The sequence below is a fragment of the Monodon monoceros genome, unplaced genomic scaffold (assembly GCF_005190385.1).
Source record: "Monodon monoceros isolate NGI ecotype Baffin Bay Population unplaced genomic scaffold, NGI_Narwhal_1 Super_Scaffold_12, whole genome shotgun sequence".
Lineage (NCBI taxonomy): Eukaryota > Metazoa > Chordata > Mammalia > Artiodactyla > Monodontidae > Monodon > Monodon monoceros.
Window position 1 is genome coordinate 131,758,511 of NW_021703768.1, and position 20,316 is coordinate 131,778,826.

Sequence of the window (20,316 nt, forward strand, 5' to 3'; positions counted from 1 at the left end):
AAGGTTTTCTAAGGTTGTGTAGCAAGGAAGGGTTAGGAGCCAGACTCTTTACCAGACTTACTAGAATTTAAGTCTGTGTTCACCTATTGTATAGAATAGTGGGATTGTGTATGTTGGTGGTTAAAAGCACTGGAGAAATATGGTTGAATAGGGCATGTCCAAGAGAAAATGGAGGATGTCTCTGACAATTCAGTTGACAGCTCATTTGCTGTCATTTTAATTTCCTTAGAAAACAAAACAAAAAACAAACAGAAAAAACCCACTCGTAATCCAAAGGCTTTTGGCAACTGGGAGAGCAAGGTAGCTAAGGTGTTGCCCTGGGTCCCTTCTTGTGGCACCATAGACCTCCTATATGTCATCATGTGTACAAGGTGGAGGAGGTCCAGAGCTGATGAAAGTCAAATGAGTTATAGTCACAGGCTTGCTTTTATTGTATCTCTGAATTACTCACTGCTGGAATAAGTGTGGTATATACTTTTAGTTGATCATGAATAGGCCTTCCTATGAGGATGAAGCACACATACTTTCTGTGTGGTTTATGGAAAAGCCTCCAATGCCCATGCATTGAGCTTTCATGTTCACGTTGCTCCTAGTACCTCTGACAGAGTGCTGACAGACTGGTGAAAATGTGAGGGTGGCATTTCAAACAAACTCTTCTCTGCCTTTTAATCAGGGAATTTTTATTTTTATTTTTTGTAAAGGAGGTAAATTATTTTTCACTCTTGGAATCAAAGGGCATCTTTAAAGCAGCTTAGGTATAAATACTATTTATGGATTGATTTTCCATTAACATGGTTTCAAAGGCTAAATAGGTAATTTAACAATCAGAAACAAAAATACCTACAGTGTACCTTTTTTGAGTCCTTGCACCAAGTGTAAACATTCTACATAATAGATGTATCGCTGCAGTGCCTTTCTCTGCCTACACGTCCTTGATCTGTTGGAGAGGAAAGCTACAAAAGCTCTTCTCTGCTTGTCCTAAAAACCTACAGCAGTTGAGGGGTTTGGATTGGGATTTTGATGACTGAGTTCTTTGCTTTGAGAGTGTTGATCTTTAATTGAGAATGCCTGTGTTCTGTCAGGAATATTCACCTAGATGCTGGGTACTTAAAATGTAAATTCAGCAGAGAAAGTTTTAAAGGACTTGGTCATAAAAATGTTCCTGGTTTAGAGGCCAATCAACCCTAAAGGGGAAAATAAAACTCTCTGCTTGTTGACAGAGTATAAGGGGAGAAGAAATCCCACTTTGCAGTGTGTGTTCATCACACGTCTGGATTCAGCTGTAGTGTGCATGTGCCCCAGATCACAGACCAGCACCCAAATTCCAGGAAGGAAGAAGGAAGTGAGGCAATGTTGGTTCATCAGTTGAGCATAATACTTCCTTGGCTGCCATGCTCCTGTGCACTGAACAGATTTTTCAGATGTCTTTTCAAGTGAAGACAGTATAAATTAGTGGTTATGGGCTCAGACTTTAGAAAGGCCAATAAGACTTCTGCCTGAATATTAGAAAAACCATTTAATTTTCCTAAGCCAATGCTGTTCAGAGTGTGGTCTATAAACCAGCAGCTTCAACATCACATAAGCTTGTTAGACATGCAGATTCTCAGGCCCTTCATCCCACTTATTAAATCAGAACCTCTTAGAGAGTGAGGTTCAGGAATCTGTTTTTAAACAGGCTCTCCAGGTAATTTAGATGCTTTGTTGAAATTTGAAGACCACTGCTAGGCCTGTTCCCTGATCGCTGAAAAAGTAGGGAGATTTTAAAAATAACTCCTGTCCAGAAACTAGGAAATGTTAAGAATATTAATGATTAATATATCTAAGTGTGGGTGTTTATATGTCTGTATAACCACATACACATGTATTTGTGAATATAGCATTGAAAGGGGGGAAAAACTTTTCAAATACCAGAAGTAAAGTTACTGAAGTTATTTTATTTTTATTTATTTTTAATTTTTTAGCATCTTTATTGGAGTATAAACGCTTTACAATGTTGTGTTAGTTTCTGCTGTATAACAAAGTGAATCAGATATATGTATACATATATCCCCAGAGCCCCTCCCTCTTGCGTCTCCCTCCCACCCTCCCTATCCCACCCCTCTAGGTGGTCACAAAGCACCGAGCTGATCTCCCTGGGCCATGTGGCTGCTTCCCACTAGCTATCTATTTTACATTTGGTAGTGTATATATGTCCATGCCACTTTCTCACTTCGTCTCAGCTTACCCTTCCTCCTCCCCGTGTCCTCAAGTCCATTCTCTACGTCTGTGTCTTTATTCCTGTCATGCCCCTAGGTTCATCAGAACCATTTTTTTTTCCTTCTTAAATCCCATATATATGTGTTAGCATACTGTATTTGTATTTCTCTTTCTGACTTACTTCACTCTTTATGACAGACTCTAGGTCCATCCACCTCCCAATAAATAACTCAATTTCGTTTCTTTTTATGCCTGAGTAATATTCCATTGTATATATGTGTCACATCTTCTTTATCCATTCATCTGTCGGTGGACACTTAGGTTGCTTCTGTGTCCTGGCTATTGTAAATAGAGCTGCAGTGAACATTGTGGTACAAGACTCTTTTTGAATTATGGTTTTCTCAGGGTATATGCCCAGTAGTGGTATTGCCAGGTCGTATGGTAGTTCTATTTTCAGTTTTTTAAGGAACCTCCATACTGTTCTCCATAGTGGGTGTATCATTTTACATTTCCATCAACAGTGGAAGAGGGTTTCCTTTTCTCCACACCCTCTCCAGCATTTATTGTTTGCAGATTTTTTGATGATGGCCATTCTGACCGGTGCGACGTGATACCTCATTGTAGTTTTGATTTCCATTTCTCTAATGATTAGTGATGTTGAGCATCCTTTCAGGTGTTTGTTGGCAATCTGTATATCTTCTTTGGAGAAATGTCTATTTAGGTCGTCTGCCCAGCCCATTTTTCGATTGGGTTATTTGCTTTTTTGATATTGAGCTGCATGAGCTGCTTGTATATTTTGGAGATTAATCCTTTGTCAGTGGCTTTGTTGGCAAATATTTTTTCCCATTCTGAGGGTTCTCTTTTCATCTTGTGTATGGTTTCCTTTGCTGTGCAAAAGCTTTTAAGTTTCATTAGGTCCCATTTGTTTATTTTTATTTTTACTTCCATTTCTCTAGGAGATGGGTCAAAAAGGATCTTGCGGTGATTTACATCATAGAGCATTCTGCCTATGTTTTCCTCTGAGTTTTATAGTGTCTTGCTTTACATTTAGACCTTTAATCCATTTTGAGTTTATTTTTGTGAATGGTGTTAGGAAGTGCTCTAATTTCACTTTTATACACGTAGCTGTCCAGTTTTCCCAGCACCACTTATTGAAGAGGCTGTCTTTTCTCCATTGTATATTCCTGCCATCTTTATCAAAGATAAGGTGACCATATGTGCGTGGGTTTATCTCTGGGCTTTCTATCCTGTTCTACTGATCTATATTTCTGTTTTTGTGTCAGTACCATTTTGTCTTCATTACTGTAGCTTTGTAGTATAGTCTGAAGTCAGGGAGGCTGATTCCTCCAGCTCCGTTTTTCTTTCTCAAGATTGCTTTGGATATTTGGGGTCTTTTGTGTTCCCATAAAAATTGTGAAATAGTTTGTTCTAGTTCTGTGAAAAATGCCATTGGTAGTTTGATAGGGATTGCATGGAATCTGTAGATTGCTTTGGGTAGTGTAGTCATTTTCACAATGTTGACTCTTCCAATCCAAGAACATGGTATATGTGTCCATCTGTTTCCATCATCTTTAATTTCTTTCATCACTCTCTTATAGTGTCCTGCATACAGGTCTTTTGTCTCCTTAGGTACGTTTATTCCTAGGTATTTTATTCTTTTTGTTGCCATGGTAAATGGGAGTGTTTCCTTAATTTCTCTTTCAGAGTTTTCATCATTTGTGTATAGGAACACAAGAGATTTCTGTGCATTAATTTTGTATCCTGCTACTTTACTAAATTCATTGATTAGCTCTAGTAGTTTTCTGGTAGCATGTTTAGGATTCTCTATGTATAGTATCATGTCATCTGCAAACAGTGACAGTTTTACTTCTTCTTTTCTGATTTGGATTCCTTTTATTTCTTTTTGTTCTCTGGTTGCTGTGGCTAAAACTTCCCAAACTATGTTGAATGATACTGGTGAGAGTGGACAACCTTGTCTTGTTCCTGATCTTACAGGAAATGGTTTCAGTTTTTCACCATTGAGAACGATGTTGGCTGTGGGTTTGTCATATATGGCCTTTACTATGTTGAGGTAAGTTCCCTCTGTGCCTATTCTCTGGAGGGTTTTTATCATAAATGGGTGTTGAATTCTGTCAAACGCTTTTTCTGCATCTTTTGAGATGATCATATGGTATTTATTCTTCTGTTTGTTAACATGGTGTATCACATTGCTTGATTTGCGTATATTGCAAATCAATCCTTGCACTCCTAGGATAAACCCCACTTGATCATGGTGTATGATCCTTTTAATGTGCTCTTGGATTCTGTTTGCTAGTATTTTGTTTAGGATGTTTGCATCTTTGTTCATCAGTGATATTGGCCTGTAGTTTTCCTTTTTGTGTGACATCTTTGTCTGGTTTCAGCATCAGGGTGATGGTGGCCTCATAGAATGAGTTTGGGAGTGTTCCTTCCTCTGCTGTATTTTGGAAGGGTGTGAGAACGATAGGTGTTAGCTCTTCTCTAAATGTTTGATAGAATTCGCCTGTGAAGCCATCTGGTCCTGGGCTTTTGTTTGTTGGAAGATTTTTAATCACAGTTTCAATTTCAGTGCTTGTGATTGGTCTGTTCATATTTTCTATTTCTTCCTGATTCAGTCTTGGCAGGTTGTGCACTTCTAAGAATTTGTCCATTTCTTCCAGATTGTCCATTTTATTGGCATAGAGTTGCTTGTAGTAATCTCTCATGATCCTTTGTGTTTCTGCAGTGTCAGTTGTTACATCTCCTTTTTCATTTCTAATTCTGTTCATTTGAGTCTTCTCCCTTTTTTTCTTGATGAGTGTGGCTAATGGTTTATCAGTTTTGTTTATCTTCTCAAAGAACCAGCTTTTAGTTTTATTGATCTTTGCTATTGTTTCCTTCATTTCTTTTCATTAATTTCTTATCTGATCTTTATGATTTCTTTCCTACTGCTAACTTTGGGGTTTTTTTGTTCTTCCTTCTCTAATTGCTTTAGGTGTAAGGTTAGGTTGTTTATTTGAGGTGTTTCTTGTTTCTTGAGGTAGGATTGTATTGCTATAAACTTCCCTTTTAGAACTGCTTTTGCTGTATCCCATAGGTTTTGGATTGTCGTGTTTTCATGGTCATTTGTTTCTAGGTATTTTTAAATTTCCTCTTTGATTTCTTAAGTGACCTCTGGGTTATTTAGTAGCGTATTGTTTAGCCTTCATGTGTTTGTATTTTTTACAGTTATTTTTCCTGTAAATGATATCTACTCCTGTAGCATTGGAGTCAGAAAAGATACTTGATACAATGTTAATTTTCTTAAATTTACCAAGGCTTGATTTGTGACCCAAGATATGATTTATCCTGGAGAATATTCCATGAGCAATTGAGAAGAAAGTATATTCTGTTGTTTTTGGATGGAATGTCCTATAAACTGCAATTAAATCCATCTTGTTTAATTTGTCATTTAAAGCTTGTGTTTCCTTATTTATTTTCATTTTGGATGATCTGTCCGTTGGTCAAAGTAGGGTGTTAAAGTCCCCTACTATGGTTGTGTTACTGTTGATATCCCCTTTTATGGCTGTTAGCATTTGCCTTATGAATTGAGGTGCTCCTATGTTGGGTGCATAAATATTTCCAATTGTTATATCTTCTTCTTGGATTGATCCCTTGATCATTATGTAGTGTCCTTTTTTGTCTCTTTTCATAGTCTTTATTTTAAAGTCTATTTTGTCTCATATGAGCATTGCTACTCCAGCTTTCCTTTGCTTTCCATTTGTATGGAATATCTTTTTCCATCCCCTCACTTTCAGTCTGTATGTGTCCCTAGGTCTAAAGTGGGTCTCTTGTAGATAGCCTATATCTGGGTCTTGTTTTTGTATGCATTCAGCCAGTCTATGTCTTTTGGTTGGAGCATTTAATCCATTTATATTTAAGGTAATTATCGATATGTATGTTCCTATTACCATTTTCTTAATTGTTTTGGGTTTGTTTTTGTAGGTCTTTTCCTTCTCTTGTGTTTCCTGCTTAGAGAAGTTCCTTTAGCATTTGTTGTAAAGCTGGCTTGGTGATGCTAAATTTCCTTAACTTTTACTTATCTGTAAAGATTTTAATTTCTCTGTGGAATCTGAATGAGATCCTTGCTGGGTAATCTTGGTTGCAGTTTTTTCCCTTTCATCACTTTAAGTATGTTCTGCCACTCCCTTCTGGCTTGCAGACTTTCTGCTGAAAGATCAGCTGTTAACCTTATGGGGATTCCCTTGTATATTATTTGTTGCTTTTCCTTTGCTGCTTTTAATATTTTTTCTTTGTATTTAATTTTTGATAGTTTGATTAATATGTGTCTTGGCGTGTTTCTCCTTGGATTTATCCTGTATAGGACTCTCTGCACCTCCTGGACTTGATTATTTTCTTTCCATTTTAGGAAAGTTTCCAACTATAATCTCTTCAAACATTTTCTCAGACCCTTTCATTTTCTCTTCTTATTCTGGGACCCTATAATTCAAATGTTGTTGTGTTTAGTGTTGTCCCAGAGGTTTCTGAGACTCTCCTCAATTCTTTTCATTCTGTTTTCTTTATTGTGCTCTGTGGTAGTTATTTCCACTATTTTATCTTCCAGGTCACTTATCCGTTCTTCTGCCTCAGTTATTCTGCTATTGATCCCTTCTAGAGAATTTTTAATTTCATTTAGTGTGTTGTTCTTCATTGTTTGCTCTTTAGTTCTTCTAGGTCCTTGTTAAACTTTTCTTGTGTTTTCTCCATTCTGTTTCCAAGATTTTGGATCATCTTTACTATCATTATTCTGAATTCTTTTCCAGGTAGACTGCCTATTTCCTCTTCATTTGTTTGATCTTCTGGCTTTTTACCTTGTTTCTTCATCTGCTGCATATTTCTCTATCTTCTCATTTTGTTTAACTTACTGTGTTTGGGGTCTCCTTCTCACAGGCTGCATGTTCACAATTCCCGTTGTTTTTGATGTCTGCCCCCAGTGGGTAAGGTTGGTTCAATGGGTTGAGTAGGCTTCCTGGTGGAGGGAACTGGTGCCTGTGTTCTGGTGGGTGGGGCTGGATCTTGTCTTTCTGCTGGGCAGGGCCACGTCCAGTGGTGTGTTTTGGCGTGTCTGTGAACTCAGTATGATTTTAGGCAGCGTCTCTGCTAATGGATGGGGTTGTGTTCCTGTCTTGCTGGTTGTTAGGCATGGGGCATCCCTCACTGGAGTTTGCTGGCTGTTGGGTGTAGCTGGGTCTTAGTGTTAGGATGGAGATCTCTGGGAGGTCTCTCGCTGATTGATGTTACGTGGGGCCAGAAGGTCTCTGGTGGTCCAGTGTCCTGAACTAAGCTCTCCCACCTCAGAGGCTCAGGCCTGACACCAGGCCAGAGCACCAAGACCCTGTCAGCCACACGACTCAGAAGAAAAGTGAGAAAAAAAAAATAATAATAAATTTTAAAAAAATTATTAAAATAAAAAAATCCAAGTTATAATAATTAAATAAAAAGAAGAGAGCAACCAAACCATTAAAGAAATCCACCAGTGATAACAAGCACAAAAAACTATAGTAAGATAAACATAGAAGTCTGTTCCGTTGTTAGATAAACGTACTAACATGGGTAAATCTCAGAAACAGTATGAGCGAAAGGAGCCAAACACCACAAAAATACTTATTTTATGTTTTAATTTATATGACATTATGTAAGAGAACTAATGGATGATGATAGAAATCAGATCAGTATTTGCTGCTGATGGTAGATTACCTGGGAAAGGTACATGAGGGAAATTTCTGGGGTAACGCAAATGTTCTGTGCCTTAATTCGTAAGAACTGATTGAATGGCACCTTCACTAAGCACTTCACTATATGTAAATTATGTATGTAAAAATGCATGAAAGAATTTTTAAACTTCTATTTATTGAGTACATTGTCAAAAGTACTATTCTTATTTTAAAATTTGTTTTATTGAAGTACAGTTGATTTACAATGTGTTCATTTCTACTGTAAAGCTAAGTGATTCAGTTATACATATATATACATTCTTTTTCATATTCTTTTCCATTATGGTCTATCACAGAATATTGAATATAGTTCCCCGTGTTGTACAGTAGGACCTTGTTTAAAAGTACTATTCTTTATGTATGTGGGCTCATTTAATCCTTGGAACAACTCTGGGGTTGGTATTAGAATAATAATACTAATTTACCTAATTTACCGGTATGGAACGGATAGTGATAAAAGTAAGGTAACTGGCTCCGAATTGTACTGCTTGGTCACAGAAGCTGAATTACAGAGTAGGTCCGTTAAACATATCTTAACCCTCATGTTACACTTTTGTCATAAGTTCCCTTGGTTCCATTTTAATTCAAGATCAACTGTGAGGCAACAGTCCCCGGGAAGAGGCTTCCAGGATGGCCAGTGAGGGACAGAGGTTATTAAATGGATGAATTAGGTATTTTCCCAGTAACTTTGGTGGTGGGGGTGTGGATAAAAAGTTAGTAGCAAATATTACTACTGCCTTCTGGGATCATTGCTTTAAAGCATTCGGACACAGGTCTGTTTTCTCAGTGTGATCCTTCTTGATTATAGAATATAAATTAAATAGTAGTATGAGAACCATAAAGCATGCAGTTTAGAAAACACTGTGTGGTGACTGGCAGAGGCGATATCATTTAGTAAAAAGCACTAGAAAGAGATTGCCTGGGTTCAAGTGTAGGCTCCTCCACTTTCTGGCAAGTCACTGAACTGCTTCCAGCCTCAGTTTCTTCATTTGTGCGATGGGAATGATTCTCATGCCTATTTGATATAAAGTGAGGATTAAGTGAAATTATGCTTGTAAAGTGCTAGCATATGCTGGTTCCCTACAATTCCTGTGTGAATGTTAAGCTGCCATTTTGGAGCGGAGATTATAAGAGCGAGATTTTATGAGCGATGACATTCCTAAGCAAGAGAATAGCATTATATTCCACCTATGTGGCCTCTGAGTCACTGTGTATATCTGTGCCTTCGCTTAACTTTAGCTGAAAGCAAAATGCTGTCATTTCTTAAAAACCATATCAGTTTCATTGTAAGAATTTGGAAACTGTCAAAGAAGTTGACCCTGTTTCCAAAAAAAAAAATCATTTAATTAATATGCAGGAAATTGTATTGAGAAAAAACTGTCATTTAATGTAGATGTTACATTTTATCTGTCCAGAGTGATTGAAAGCCAGCCTGAAACTATTTAGCATGTTTAACTGATATCAGCAAGGTTAATTGTCTGGGGAATGGTGAAGAGCTGAATTCCTTTATGCACCTCTACAATTTGCAGTACTGTTGTAACAGTTTTCATGAGACTTGGGCATAAGCTTTTATTTTAGCTGTGCCTTTTTTTTTTTTTTTTTGCGGTATGCGTGCCTCTCACTGTTGTGGCCTCTCCCGTTGTAGAGCACAGGCTCCAGACGCGCAGGCTCAGTGGCCGTGGCTCACGGGCCCAGCCCCTCCGCAGCATGTGGGTTCTTCCCGGACCGGGGCACGAACCCATGTCCCCTGCATCGGCAGGCAGACTCTCAACCACTGCGCCACCAGGGAAGCCCTAGTTGTGCTTTTTAAGGTCTCAATTTATGTAGTAAAATTTTTAAATCAGGGATGGTACACATATGTGCACGCTAACAGTGCTTTTCCTGTGAAGTACAAGTTAGTCTACAACCAGCCTTCTATGTAAGGTAGAAAAATCTCTGAACACCTCCAAAAAGGTTATGAAAAGGGAAATTAAAAGCTGCTTTTGAGGCTAATTTTTGTCACTGTTTCTGATTGTTACCACTAAGTGTAGTAGTAATGGGTAGTGAGTTGCCCTTTCGATATTGTTGGGGTGTGTAGGGGCATGTGTGTGGTATGTCTATTTCTTCCTCTGCAGTCTTATCAGTAAATTCTTACGCTGTTTTTGTTTTTAAATTGAAGGATAGTTGATTTACAATGTTACATTAGTTTCAGGTGTACAGCAAAGTGATTCAGTTATACATACATCTCTCTTTTTCCTCATGCGGGTTTTATGCAGGTGTTAGTATTTGCATGGGTCATTTCTGCACTCGTCTGTTTCATTTGGATGCGGAAATGATGCTTGTTGTATTTTTTGTGTCTCCCAGAACATCAGCAGGACAGTGGCTGACTTATCAAGTCTTAGGATGGCTCTTCTCTTAAGGTCTTTCTCAGCTCTCACTGAATTTACCCTGAAACTCATCATGCATTGACATTTCGTCTCAGATAATAAATATCTTAGTGTCAAACATGAAAGCATCAGCAGAACCGCTGTGTGAAAAGAGAAGACTCTTGCTGTGGAATCCAAAGTGTCACTTTCCACAGCTGGCTTGGTTTGTTTCTTTATTCACCTAATGTATGGTGAGAACCTGTCATGAGCTAGGGGCTGTGCCAGGGTTGCTACTTATTATCTGCATGACACCTGTCCACTCTTGGATTTCAGTTTCCTGGTGTGTAAGATGGGAGTTTGGGTCAAATAAGCCTAGATTTCAGCAAGTATTGTTGCATTTAATTTCAAATAAGCTTGTAATTAATGTTAATACAGCAACATTCTCTGGACATGTTTGACAGTTACCTGTAAGGATCAATTCAGACATGGAATATGAAGGTCCAAGGAGATTGAGCTAAAGAAATTATAAAAATTCTATGTAAGACTTCTTGATGAATTGTAGCACTTACTCTACACCGTGAGATTTCAGAGTACCATTCAGAGTGCCTCATTTGGGATATTATCTAACTGTTCCCTCTGTATATTCTAGAGTTCTTTTTTTTTTTCTTTCTACCTTCAGTAATAGCTCTTGAGAGACTATCTCATTATACAGATTGGGAAACTGAGGAACAGAGAGGTCAAGTAATTTTCTTAAAACCAGACTGGTAGGTTAAGAAACTTTCTTTGGGTTGGGCTCTTAAAATGCCTGTAATGAGCCCAACTCTATTCACATTATTACTTTTTACCCTGCGGTAAAGCATACCTACTTACTAAAAGAAACCTGCTTTAATGTTCTTTGATGCTTTTAATGCTTCTGAAGGTGGCAGCACCCTTTTTGCCCTTAGTTTTCTAATTCAAACAGCTACCATTTCAGGAATAGTCTCCTTTTGACAGTTACTGGAGAGAAGATTTGTGTTTCTCCCCTTGAGTATTATATTTTCAGGTCTGTTTGTTTAGTTGGGTTGAATTTTACCCAAGGCCTTTGAAACGAACGAAATTTGAGTTGTTGCTGTGTTCCAGTCTTGTATAGCTTTAGGTCTTATTTGCCAGGTTCAAACATCCTCCCTCCCTCCCCCCGCATTACCACCATCAATAATGATGACAAAACGGCCATTTGAAATTTTCCTGCAATTTGACGTATGTTATTTTCATAACTAGGAAAATCTAACATCAGTTAAAAATCTGTACACTGCAATTCACATCTAGACGTGATCTCCTCAGAAAGGTTTTCTCTTCAACTTGCTTATTGTTTCCCCTTTGCTTTGCTGCTAAACCCATCCGCACACTGCTATTTCTTTTTCATGACACTTTCAGATGTTCATACCAGCATTTTCCTCAGATTCAGCAAGGATTACAGAGTTGATGTATGCCCATCCCATATATTTGTTGTGAGGATCAAATGGGAATTTGAAAACTGTACCACCCCATTGCCTGAGAACTGTCCACACTTTCCCATTCCCTTCCCATTCCATTCTGACTTTTTACATCATCTCCTTCACTATTTCCCTTCCCTCTCCCCAACCCCAGCCTTTCCACAAGCTACAGTGACCCTCTCCATTTGTCCAAAAATATGCCATGTTCTTTTAAATCACCACTACTTTGCTCCTGCTGGTCCTTTTGCCATCCCTATGCGTGCCCCACCCCAAAAAATTTTTTGAAAAATTCCTCATCTTTTAAGATCCAATTCACTGAAAGCCTTCTGAGACTCCATTGAGCCATATGTTAATTCTTCCCTTTTGACTTCATTATTCTTTTTTTTTTTCAAACTGCACTGTAACTCTTACTATGAAGAGAGGTTATTATAATTGTTTGTATAAGTCACTCTCCTCAGTAGAAAGCAAGATCTTTAAGACATTGCATTTTTTTTTTTAAGTGAATATATCTTCTATTTCCCAGCTCTGCCTGGAACATAGCAGGTACTCAACAGACATTGGAAAGGGGAAAGTATGCTTAAATATATTGCAGAATGGATTTAATTTAGAAACAGGTCATTTTCTCTTAGTTTATTCGTGCTTTTTGGATTTTAAAATTCTTTTATTTTGGGTGGCTTTTTTTATTTTGGTTTTGGTTTCTGTTTGCTTGTCCTGATGTTTCTTTCTATATAATCTATTTTAGAGGTCTTCTATCCTTATTTTCCTCCTGGCTACAATATCTATTCTTATTATCTTTTTTCCCCTCTGCAGCACTGTGCGCTTTCCAGACTTTATTAAGTCCTCATCACTCTGACTAGGCAGCGTTAGCACACATCTAGCACATGTGCTACCTTCTATCTTTCCTGTGCCCTTGGCAGACATCAGTAGTCAATCCCAGCTCAAGAGTCCTAGAATCTTCCCAACACATCACTCCAGAAATGTCATGTGATCGAAGAACGATGTCAGAAAATTAGTGACCACAACAAATGGATTATATTTCTGCTTCTAGGGAATGGAGCTCTTAGAGAATAAGAAGTATCTCTTGTAAAATAAGTATTTTTTATTAATGAAAGGTTTGAAAAATAAAGTATAAATCTCTTGGGCCACAGAAAAGAGAAATTTAGTAGAAATAAAGAGTCAAATATAGTAGATCACTTCAGGAATCCTTGATCCCATTAAAAGGATCGCCAGAGGGAGAACTTCAAGATGGCGGAAGAGTAAGACGTGGAGATCACCTTCCTCCCCACAAATACATCAGAATTACACCTACATGTGGAACAGCTCCTACAGAACACCTACTGAATGCTGGCAGAAGACCTCAGGCTTCCCGAAAGGCAAGAAACTCCCAACGTACCTGGGTAGGGCAAAAGAAAAAAGAAAAAACAGAGACAAAAGAATAGGGACGGGACCTGCACCACTGAGAGAGAGCTGTGAAGAAGGAAAAGTCTCCACAGACTAGGAACCCCCTTCACTGGGGGAGATAGGGGATGGTGAGGGGAAGCTTCTGAGCCACGGAGGAGAGCGCAGCAATAAGGGTGCAGAGGGCAAAGTGGAGAGATTCCCTCACAGAGGATCGGTGCCGACCAGCACTCACCAGCCGCAGAGGCTTGTCTGCTCACCCGCTGGGGCGGGCGGGCGGGGCTGAGAGCTGAGGCTCAGGCTTCGGAGGTCAGACCCCAGGGAGAGGACTGGGGTTGGCTTCATGAACACAGCCTGAAGGGGGCTAGTGTACCATAGCTAGCCAGGAGGGAGTCCAGGAAAAGCTCTGCAACTGCCCCAGAGGCAAGAGACCATTGTTTCGGAGTGGAGGAGAAGGGATTCAGAGCACCACCTAAATGAGCTCCAGAGACTGGCGCGAGCCGTGGCTATAAGCGCAGGCCCCAGAGACGGTCATGAGATGCTAAGGCTGCAACTGCAGTCACCAAAAAGCCTGTGTGCAAGCACAGGTCACTATCCACACCTCCCCTCCCGGGAGCCTGTGCAGCCCGCCACTGCCAGGGACCCGTGATCCAGGGACAACTTACCCGGGAGAACACATGGCGCACCTCAGGCTGTTGCAATGTCATGCTGGCCTCTGCTTCTGCAGGCTTGCCCCACATTCCATACCTCTCGCTCCCCCCGGCCTGAGTGAGCCACAGCCCCCAATCAGCAGCTCCTTTAACCCCGTCCTGTCTGAGCGAAAAACAGATGCCCTCACGCAACCTGCATGCAGACACAGGGCCAAATCCAAAGCTGAATCCCAGGAGCTATACGAACAAAGAAGAGAAAGGGAAATCTCTCCCAGCAGACTCAGGAGCAGCGGATTAAATCTCCACAATCAACTTGATGTACCCTGCATCTGTGGAATACCTGAATAGACAACGAATCATCCCAAAATTGAGGCGATGAAAGTTGGGAACAACAATATATATACATTTTTCCTCTTTCTTCTTTTATGAGTGTGAATGTATATGCTTTTTTGTGTGATTTTGTCTTGTAGCTTTGCTTTTACCATTTGACATAGGGTTCTGTCTGTCCATTTCTTTTATTACTTTTTAATTTTTTTATTTTTAATAATTATTTTTTCTTTTTATTTTAATAACTGTATTTTATTTTTTCTTTCTTTCTTTTTTTTTTCTCACTTTTCTGCTGAACCGTATGGCTGACAGGGTCTTGGTGCTCAGGCTGGGTGTCAGGCCTGTGCCTCTGAGATGGGAGAGCCAAGTTTAGGACACTGGTCCACCAGAGAACTCCTGGCTCCATGTAATGCTCTCCCAGAGATCTCCATCTCAACGCTAAGACCCAGCTCCGCTCAATGACCAGCAAGCTACAGTGCTGGACACCCTATGCCAAACAGCTAGCAAGACAGGAACACAACCCCACCCATTAGCAGAGACGCTGCCTAAAATCATAATCAGTTCACAGACACCCCCAAACACACCACCGGACGCAGTCCTGCCCACCAGAAAGACAAGATTGAGCCTCATCCACCAGAACACAGGCACCAGTCCCCTCCACCAGGAAGCCTACACAACCCACTGAACCAACCTTACACACTGGGGACAGACACCAAAAAAAATGGGAACTAAGAACCTGCGGCCTCTGAAAAGGAGACCCCAAACGCAGTAAGTTAAGCAAAATGAGAAGACAGAGAAATGCACAGCAGATGAAGGAACAAGGTAAAAACCCAGAAGACCAAACAAATGAAGAGGAAATAGGCAGTCTACCTGAAAAAGAATTCAGAATAATGATAATAAACATGATCCAAAATCTTGGAAATAGAATGGAGAAAATACAAGAAACGTTTAACAAGGACCTGGAAGAACTAAAGGGCAAACAAACAGTGATGAACAACACAATAAATGAAATTAAAAATTCTCTGGAGGGAATCGATAGCAGAATAACCGAGGCATAAGAATGAATAAGTGACCTGGAAAATAAAATAGTGGAAATAACTATGGCACAGCAGAATAAAGAAAAAAGAATGAAAAGAATTGAGGACAGTTTCAGAGGCCCCTGGGATAACATTAAATGCACCATCATTCGAATTATAGGGGTCCCAGAAGAAGAAGAGACAAAGAAAAGGACTGAGAAAATATTTGAAGTGATTATAGTTGAATACTTCCCTAATATGGGAAAGGAAATAGTTAATCAAGTACAGGAAGTACAGCGAGTCCCATACAGAATAAATCCAAGGAGAAACATGCCAAGACACATATTAATCAAACTATCAAAATTAAATACAAAGAAAAATATTAAAAACAGCAAGGGAAAAACAACAAATAACATACAAGGGAATCCCCATAAGGTTAACAGCTGATCTTTCAGCTTTGAAACTCTGCAAGCCAGAGGGAGTGGCAGGACATGTTTAAAGTGATGAAGGGGAAAAACCTACAACCAAGATTACTCTACCCAGCAAGGATCTCATTCAGATTCGACGGAGAAATTAAAACCTTTACAGATAAGTAAAAGTTAAGAAAATTTAGCACCACCAAGCCAGCTCTACAAAAAATGCTAAAGGAACTTCTCTAGGTAGGAAACACAAGAGAAGGAAAAGACCTACAAAAACAAACCCAGGGCTTCCCTGGTGGCGCAGTGGTTGAGAGTCCGCCTGCCGATGCAGGGGACACGGGTTCGTGCCGTGGTCCCACCCAGAAGATCCCACGTACCGTGGAGCGGCTGGGCCCGTGAGCCATGGCCGCTGAGCCTGCGCGTCTGGAGCCTGTGCTCCGCAACGGGAGAGGCCACAACAGTGAGAGGCCTGTATACCGCAAAAAAAAAAAAAAAAAAAAAAAGAAAAGATACCTAGAAACAAATGACAATGGAAACATGACGACCCAAAACCTATGGGTTGCAGCAAAATCAGTTCTAAGAGGGAAGTTTATAGCAATACAATCTTACCTCAACAAACAAGAAACATCTCAAATAAACAACCTAACCTTACACCTAAAGCAGTTAGAGAAGGGAGAACATGAAAACCCTGAACTTACCAGAAGGAAAGGAATCATAAAGATCAGATCAGAAATAAATGAAAAAGAAATGAAGGAAACAATAGCAAAGATCAGTAACACTAAAAGCTGGTTCTTTGAGAAGATAAACAAAGTTTTAAACCATTAGCCAAACTCATCAAGAAAAAACAGGAGAAGACTCAAATCAATAGAATTGGAAATGAAAAAGGAGAAGTAACAACTGACACTGAAGAAATACAAGGGATCATGAGAGATGACTACAAGCAATTATATGCGAACAAAATGGACACCCTGGAAGAAATGCACAAATTCTTAGAAGTGCACAACCTGCCAAGACTGAACCAGGAAGAAATAGAAAATATAAACAGACAAATCACAAGCACTGAAATTGGGACTGTGATTAAAAATCTTCCAACAAACAAAAGCCCAGGACCAGATGGCTTCACAGGCGAATTCTATCAAACATTTAGAGAAGAGCTAACACCTATCCTTCTCAAACTCTTCCAAAATATAGCAGGGGGAGGAACACTCCCAAACACATTCTACAAGGCCACCATCACCCTGATACCAAAGCCAGACCAGGATGTCACAAAGAAAGAAAACTACAGGCCAATATCACTGATGAACATAGATGCAAACATCCTCAATAAAATACTAGCACACAGAATCCAACAGCATATTAAAAGGATAAAAAAAAAAACAAAAAAGAAAAGAAAGCACACCATGATCTAGTGGGGTTTATCCCAGGAATGCAAGGATTCTTCAATATACGTAAATCAATCAATGTGATATACCATATCAACAAATTGAAGGAGAGAATCCATATGACCATATCAATAGTGCAGAAAGCTTTTGACATAATTCATCCTTTCATGCTAAAAACCCTACACAAAGTAGGCACAGAGGGAACTTACCTCAACATAATAAAGGCCATATATGACAAACTCACAGCCAACATCGTTCTCAGTGGTGAAAAACTGAAACCATTTCCTGCAAGATCAGGAACAAGACAAGGTTGCCCACTCTCACTATTCAACAGAGTTGGGGAAGTTTTAGCCACAGCAATCAGAGAAGAAAAGAAGTAAAGGGAATCTAAATCAGAAAAGAAGAAGTAAAGTTGTCACTGTTTGCAGATGACATGATATTATACATAGAGAATCCTAAACATGCTACCAGAAAACTACTAGAGCTAATCAATGAATATGGGAAAGTAGCAGGATACAAAATTAATGCACAGAAGTCTCTTGCATTCCTATACACTAATGATGAAAAATCTCAAAGCGATACAAGGAAACACTCCCATTTATCACTGCAACAAAAAGAATAAAATATGTAGGAATAAACCTACCTAAGGAGTCAAAAGACCTGTATGCAGAAAACTATAAGACACTGATGAAAGAAATTAAAGATGATACAAACAGATGGAGAGATATACCATGTTCTTGGATTGGAAGAATCAACATTGTGAAAATGACTATACTACCCAAAGCAATCTACAGATTCCATACAATCCCTATCAAACTACCACTGGCATTTTTCACAGAACTAGAACAAAAAATTTCACAATTTGTATGGAAACACAGAAGACCCCGAATAGCCAAAGCAATCTTGAGAAAGAAATACGGAGCTGGAGGAATCAAGCTCCCGGGGTTTAGATTATACTACAAAGCTACAGTAATCAAGACAATATGGTATTGGCACAAAAACAGAAGTTTAGATCAATGGAACAGGATAGAAAGCCCAGAGATAAACCTACGGACCTGTGGTCAACTAATCTATGACAAAGGAGGCAAGGATATACAATGGAGAAAAGACAGTCTCTTCAATAAGTGGTGCTGGGAAAACTGGACAGCTACACGTAAAAGAATGGACTTAGAACACTCCCTAACACCATACACAAAAATAAACCCTAACACCATACACAAAAATAAATGCAAAATGTATTAAAGACCTAAATGTAAGGCCAGACACTATAAAACTCTTAGAGGAAAATATAGGCAGAACACTCTATGACATAAATCACAGCAAGATCCTTTTTGGACCACCTCCTAGAGAAATAGAAATAAAAAGAAAAATAAACAAATGGGACCTAATGAAATTTAAAAGCTTTTGTACAGCAAAGGAAATCATAAACGAGACAAAAAGACAACCCTCAGAATGGGAGAAAATATTTGTAAATGAAGCAACTGACAAAGGATTTATCTCTAAAATTTACAAGCAGCTCATGCAGCTCAATATCAAAAAAACAAACAACCCAATCCAAAAATGTGCAGGACACCTAAATAGACATTTCTCCAAGGAAGATACACAGATTGCTAACAAACATATAATCATTAGAGAATTGCAAATCAAAACTACAAAGAGGTATTACCTCACACCAGTCAGAATGGCCATGATCAAAAAATCTACAAACAACAAATGCTGGAGAGGGTGTGGAGAAAAGGGAACCCTCTTGCAGTGCTGGTGGGAATGTAACTTGATATAGCCACTGTGGAGAACAGTATGGAGGGTCTTTAAAGAACTATAAATAGAACTACCATACGACCCAGCATTCCCACTACTGGGCATATACCCTGAGAAAACCATAATTCAAACAGAGTCATGTACCACAGTGCTCTTTGCAGCTCTATTTACAGTAGCCAGGACATGGCAGCAACCTAAGTGTCCATCGACAGATGAATGGATAAAGAAGATGTGGCACATATATACAATGGAATATTACTCAGCCATAAAAAGAAACAAAATTGAGTTATTCGTAGTGAGGTGGATGGACCTAGAGTCTGTCATACAGGGTGAAGTTAGTCAGAAATAGAAAAACAAATACTGTATGCTAACATGTATATATGGAATCTAAAAAAAAAGGCTCTGAAGTACCTAGGGGCAGGACAGGAATAAAGACGCAGACGTAGAGAATGGACTTGAGGACACGGGGAGGGGAAAGGTAGTCTGGGACAAAGTGAGAGAGTGTCATGGACTTATATGTATTACATAATGTAAAACAGATAGCTAGTGGGATAGATAGATAGCCGCATAGGACAGGGAGATCAGCTTGGTGCTTTGTGACCACCTAGAGGGGTGGGATAGGGAGGGTGGGAGGGATATGCAATGGGAGGGGATATGGGGGAGATATATGTATATGTATAGCTGATTCAATTTGTTATAAAGCAGAAACTAACATACCATTGTAAAGCAATTATAGTCCAATAAAGATGTTTTTTAAAAAAATGAAAGAAAAATATAAAAGCAAATGCAGAGATGACAGGTAAATTTGAGGAGTTGTCGGTATTTGATTGTCAAAGTTTAAAATACTATTCTAGAGAGACCATTGGTTGAATTTACACATCTTAATCCAAGTGGCATAAATGGGAAGTAAAAAAATGTTCCTGATGTATCAGCCTCAATTTTGAAAATTCTAAGAATAAAAGTTCCTTAAAAGCTTCTGGAATGGGGAGAAAAGAAAACCTCTACAAAAAGAAATTATTCTAAAACTGGTATCAAACTTTTCATCAGCAACACTAGCCTCAAGAAGATAATGGAGCAGTTCCTTGTATTTTCTCAGGAAAAACTATTTTGAGCCTTGAATTCAGTTCTAAGCCAAACTGTAACTGAGAACAAGATAAAGGCATTTTAAACCATCAAGATATCTAGACCTTTTATACACCCTTTCTGAATATATTCCTGCAAATTAAGAATGAAATTCTGGAAAGAATGTTTAAAGGTACCATGAAATCATGAAGCCAGTGAAGAGCCCCTCCAAAAATTCGAATATGACAGTTGTGCATGTCTAGAAAGTTTTTGGTCAAAATTGGAGAAGCCCAGAAACTCTAAGAAGATACCTTCAAGAAAAAAATAATGAAGATTACTACTGAGAGACAGAGTTTTGCCAGTGAGCTAAGTGATGGGATGTGAAGAAAGCATGTGTGTCATCTTTAAAGAAGAGAAGAGACAGACAATTCAAACCACAACAAGAACGGAACAGCAACAAGAACAGCAACAAAAACAATATAAGGAGGAAATCATGGTCCAAATCAAAAGCATAACAACAACGAATCCCTTTGACTTTTGT

At 39.0% G+C, this 20,316-nt stretch overlaps 1 protein-coding gene across 1 annotated transcript in view; it reads left to right on the forward strand.

Annotated features, from left to right (window-relative positions):
- The window catches only part of SGCD (sarcoglycan delta), an 852,328-nt gene that overhangs the window by 251,789 nt on the left and 580,223 nt on the right, over window positions 1-20,316 (forward strand). The gene's annotated exons all lie outside the window — the stretch shown is intronic.